Below are 6105 nucleotides of genomic sequence, written 5' to 3'. Positions count from 1 at the left end.
AGCTAGGAGAGAGGGAGCCCTGTGTTTGTGGCTATAGCATCTGGTGTTGTCTGAACCCTGCCAAGGGGGTTAGTCTTGGTTCATAATCCACAAGCTTTTCTTCTTACTGAGTTCCCATCAGTTTTTCTTCAACAGATAGTTCTTCATTTGTTTTTTATTTGAAGGAGCATTTCTGCAGACTTTAAATGGTTGAAGGTGATTTTGCAGTTTCCCAGGGAGTCAGTCAATAGAGCTTCTCAACTCTGCCAGGCCAGAGATCAGCTGCCTTACTCTGGATTTGGAGTTAAACCAATCTTTGTCTAATGCATGCCAAAAGTTGGCTGTGCCATTTGGACAACACAGGACCTGATTGTCCACAACTGAGACAGTCCCCTATGTTCTAGCCCAAGTGCTTGATCTCATGCTTGCTGACCTCACCTGTGACTTCCCACCATGATGGAAGTTCTGTTTGCAACGAAAAATTTCCAGTGGCCTGGGTACATCGACAAGAATTGTAATGGAATGACGTCAGTAAGGGAAACAGAGGGATGAGAGTAAACAGTCTCTTCCAACAGCAACCCGGTCTTTGTCATATGAAGTCACCATTGATAGTGCCTCACAAGTGCACACTGACTTTTTGTGGCAGGGTACATGTTTCCTTCATCTCACTTTAAGATGAAGTGCAGGATTTTCTGTTTTCTTGATTGAAGGTCTTTTGGTCTTTTTAAGACAGGGTCTTCCTGTAGCCCCAACTAGCCTGGAACTCACTATCCAAGCCAGGCTGGCCTCGATCTCACAGAGATCCACCTTCCTTTGCCTCTTAAGTTTTGGGACTAATGGTGTGTGCCACCATGCCAGGCTTAAAGGTGTTATTTTATTTTATTTTTTGTTATTTTTGAGACAAGGTTTCCCTGTAGCCAGCTGACCTAGAAATCACTGTTAGACCAGGTTGGCCTTGAACTCACAGAGATCTGCCTGCCTCTGCCTCCCAAGTGCTGGGACTACAGGTGTGTTCCACCACGCCCAGCTAAAGGTGTTATTTTTAAACACTCGTTATTCAGAACACTTGCCTAAATCACAACTCTCCTGAAAAGAATTATATTGCTTTAAAGCCTCAGTTGTTTCAGGTATAGAACAGGTGCAGATGGTAGGTCAGTGCTAGCTCAGAGTTATCTTTTAGACTACCTGGGGCACAGTGTATCCTGAGCTGCCATTTACCCATACAACTGGAGGCAGTGATTGTACATGCATTCGGCCAATAGAAATTGAATAACTGCAGACCTCTAGGATACTCTTCTAGGACTAAGGATATTGAGGCAATCTTCATAGCTCTGCAAGGATTTTATGTTCTAGTGAAGGAAGCAAATAAGTAAGCAGTAATTATAAAGCCACGAGATATTGTGCCAGAAATGGGAAAACACAGGCTGCCTGTTTCAGCCACCACCCCCTCATGTTGCTTTCCACACGCAATGCTGAGATTGCATAGCAGGGTATGGGAAAGTGATAGTGTGTAGATTCCCGATTTTGGAGCTCTCTTTAAAGCTGAGAAGTGAGATGAGAGCTGAAAATGTACAGGAATATGTCCAGGTAACTGTTTCCTTTTTCTTTTATAATAATGGTAGAAAAGAAGAAGGGTTCTACCATTACTCGAGGAAAGCTAGAATGAGGGTGGTATGGCTGTGATCTAGCAGAGGAGTGCCACTAGCCCAGGAAAACTCTCTCTTTGACAGTGTCCAGATTGTAGCTGAGTGCTGCAGCGTAGGAAATTGGCTGTCTCTTCCTTGCTCAGGAGCCTTCAGTGGTACTTTTGAGTCTGTAGCAAAAACTTCATTAGGACAGGCCATAAAGCCTGCCTTGTCCTGTGCTCTACCCATCTCCTTAACTGGCCAGTTGCTACTCTTGCCACATACACAAATTTTATGTTATGGCAGTAGTAATCTACACACACTTGAACACACACACACACACACACACACACACACACATACACACACATATTGTTCTGCCTCATGTTCTTTTATCTTTGCATATAGTTTTCCTTTCTCTCGGAATAGCCTCATTTTCTCCCCTTCTCTCAGACCAGGCATCAGATCCTTTAGAAAGTCTTCCCAGCCACTTCAGACTGATTAAATGCTCTTTTGCCAAAAATCTGCACTCATCTCTAATCTTGCACTGGCTCTAACATATTGCATGTGTTTCCTCTTCCAAGCTTTCCCAGGCTATCTTGTCTCTGTGAATAAACCCAAGCTAAGACCAATACATGGACATAGTTTTTACTCTACAAATATCTTGTTGTGTAAATGAATCAATGATCCTTAATTGTCTCTTGAATGACTAATACTAGACAGTATCTGTTTGGTTTCCAAGTAGAATCTGGAAGCAATAGGTGCCTTTATTTAACTTTTGGATGTAGAAATGTAGCCACCCATAGCCTGCCAGGCTGAATGTACTTGAAAACCTCAGGAAATCTTGTCACCATGCATTTTATTATGTGGCTACAACTTGAACTGAATAGGGAGGAATGAATCCTGGCCAGCACTGAGCATCATGCCAGAGATAGAACAGTGGGTCATTGCACCAGTGAAACAAATGGTTACCATGGTATGGCCAGGGAGTGCTCTTGAACTGTAGGGGGAACATATGCCTCATTCCTGCCCCCAGATAGTACTGGTGTCACCTATGGAGAAGTCTTTAGCTTTCTGAATCCATGGAGGGATGCAGCATACCTCTTAAACTTCTTTCTTTAGAAGGCTGCTTGCCCTTGGAGCCCCTAAGCAGAACAGGGAATGTGATCTCTACCCTTCCTGGCTGCTCAGTAAATACCATCTGACATACAGTGCCTTGGCCAGGTGAGAGACTGAGAGCTGAGCATGTCCAGTTAGTTTTACCACTGTATTCCTTGCACAGCAGTTTACCTGTCCTGCTTTCAGCATCTCTACTTAGGACTTACTCTCTTTTCTCTAAACTTAAGCTAGACTGACCTCACTTAGCATTTCACCAAGGATGTGATCAGTAGGGTCAACTGAAGTTTTCTTGTACAGGTGTTGCGTTTGATGTGAGGCCTTCCCCTTACTCGGGATGGGGCTGAGGAGGACTGCAGTGGAGGAACAAGAATTCAATGTGCTTCAAAATGTTAGTGAGAAAGTAGGCCACTTCCTTTGCAGTGTAGAGATTTTGTTTTTTTGTTTTTTCTCTTCACACAAGTAAGATTCTTGAATAATGTGCAATTTTTAAAACCATAAAAACAAAATCTATGGTTTGATTAGAAACACATGGAAATGAAGAACGTCTCATGATCTGCCATGAAAAAGTTTTCTCTTAAACTTGGGTGTTTCACAGCTAAGTACATTCAGGGTGTCACTGCTGCTCTGGAAAGCCAGAGCCTGCAGCATCTACACTGTGATTTAGTGTAGGACAGGACTGAGTATTTTTGTCAGAGGAACTGCTTCTCTGCTTAGCCCAATATTTCATAAAAAGCTCATTGCAGCAAATTTTTCATTTGGCATCATCTGCTGCGCTATCATCTTGATATCATCATATTAAGCAGCACTGACACTTCAAGGTCAAATGAAAGTCAAACAGTACCAGTTTCCAGCTACCATTGATCCTATAAATACTTTTTAAAGATGCAATTTTTTCCCCTTGTTTTACAGAAACAGGAAAAAGCACGTAATCAGCAGTGTTTGTAGAAGGAAAAGGTCCAGGAATCCTGAAGTCATATGGAAATTTAAAAAGGCCCAATTTTAGGGGGACGATGGGAAAGCCACTGGAGTGAATACACTGCCTGACACTGTCATCTATATACATGTTAAGTCTCAGTTGCTCCAACTGTAAAATCAGGAGATGAATGACACAATCATCCACAGCACTTTCTCTTATCATAATGCCAAGGATAGCATTTCTAGATATTAGTAAAGAACATCTTAAGTATTGTGAAACAGTGACACGTACCAGGGGAAAAGAATGTATACTTTTGTTTGTTTTTTTCTTAAGCACTTAAATAACAGAATAGCAGTTTCTTAGGCAAGTGGATTGATTGAGACAGAAATAACAGATTTTATGAGGTTAGGAAAGGAACTTACTTTTGTACAGGGATTAGGTTAAGAGAAAGCTGATCTGTTTCAGTTTTCACTAGAACGAAATGGGTGCTACTGCCATCAAGGTCTTTCCTGGAATTCTTTCAAGGTTGCAAATTACATATGTTCTGGTTCTATGTTTCCTAGCAGACAGAGGGTAAGATGTGAAGTGGACTTTGTCTTTCCCAATGGCCACATCTAAGCAGTCTTGAAAAGTAAGGTACTCTATTTGAGGATATGAGTGATTCTGGAATTCTGCCCATAACCCTGCACACAGAAACAAAAAAGTTGTAGTGTAATTTGATCAGTGTTTCTGTAAAAGAACACTAAAGCCACAGACTCTGTTACTGGCAAGACAGAAAATTCATTATGAGGGAAGACAACATGTTCATGGGATGATGGCTTGACCTGGAGGGGTCTGGGCACATTAACTGACAGCAATTATGAGCAATGATTAATGGTGAGTTAAACTTCTGAGAATCCTGCCTGAACTTGCTGGTGAGGGTGTGCTGGTGTTTACTACATTGTCTTTTGTTTTGCCCCTAAGCCCAATGAAGTTTTGCAGAGGTCCCTGTTATGTGTAATGGCTCTGTTTCTAAGCACTCACATGAAAGGAAATCCTTAGAAATACTTTTCTCCATTGATCATCTTCCACAGTATTCGGTTTCATTCTTAGAAATACCTCTGGCATTACTGTTTGTAGTATTTGCAGAAGTCTGTAGTGATAATCTTTCTTTCATAAACTAATCTACTAGTGGATATATTAGAGGTGATGTTAACCACTGTGAAAGTGATTGGTCCTATACACAGGTGTCCTCAAACAATACCCTCTTTGGCCTTGGCATGTGAGGAAGATGGAAGCTAGAAAAGTTTCAAGCAGATTTTTCGGTGCTCCCTATGAGGTCCTTGGTTAAATATTTTGCTTATATTGTACAGATTGGCCAAATGTAATAGGCTTAAATATTGGAGAAATAGAAGTTTCCTGATGGAAGAAACCTGATATTCATTGTGCTACATTTCTTAGCAGGCTTGCTTTGCTGTTCCAGGTTAGATGAATCAGGGTTGATTTAGGCAGAATTAGCTGGGTTGGGTGGTCAGTGAAGGATCAGAGTAGAGACGAGAGATGAAACATTTACTTGACCTTTGGTTCAAGCCTTTAAAAATCTTTCATTTACTTTTGTTGTTGTTGAAAAATCGGAGGTCATTTGGCACCACTTCAAAGTTATCAAGCTAGGACTCATGGATAAAATCTGCTTTGCTTTTGTTTTTAATAAAGTTTCATTGGAACACAATCAGGGTAGTCATGTATGTATTGTCTGTCCATGCTTTTGTGCATGGAGTTAATACTTGTGAAAGAGACTGTAAGACCTGCAAAGCATATAGTATTTGCTCTTGTCACTGTGTAGAGCCCTGTATCGATACTGCGGGGGCTTCTTGTAGGTGCCTGCTCTTCTGATCTGCTTGTGGTCTTTGATGCTTTATAGCGCTGGCAAGCTACTTTATATGTGAGTTTCTTTTTATATTTTCCTGTTTGAGATTTCACCAATTAGGATCCATAACCTCCTTGCATATTTTCCCTGCTTCATTTCTTCTCTAGTATCAAAATTGATTATATTTATGCTATAATCTCTCATTATATTCTGCATGCATTTTGACTGTTTATAATTTCTACTGTTGAGGATCTCTGTCCTGGATATTTCCATAGATCTGTTTTCCAGTTCCATCTCCTTGTTAAAATTTTCATTTATTCATATCTAGGACTTTATTTCTTTAAGGCTATTCAATTTTCTTCTCTAGTATCAAAATTGATTATATTTATGCTATAATCTCTCATTATATTCTGCATGCATTTTGACTGTTTATAATTTCTACTGTTGAGGATCTCTGTCCTGGATATTTCCATAGATCTGTTTTCCAGTTCCATCTCCTTGTTAAAATTTTCATTTATTCATATCTAGGACTTTATTTCTTTAAGGCTATTCAATTTGTCTATGTTTATTCATTCATCGAATATTCTCATAATTCACACTGTTATAAAGCTTTGTATTTC

The sequence above is a fragment of the Nannospalax galili genome, unplaced genomic scaffold (assembly GCF_000622305.1).
Source record: "Nannospalax galili isolate Female #2095 unplaced genomic scaffold, S.galili_v1.0 scaffold578, whole genome shotgun sequence".
NCBI lineage: Eukaryota > Metazoa > Chordata > Mammalia > Rodentia > Spalacidae > Nannospalax > Nannospalax galili.
The sequence above is the reverse complement of the archived record's forward strand: the minus strand, read 5'-3'. Positions refer to the sequence as shown.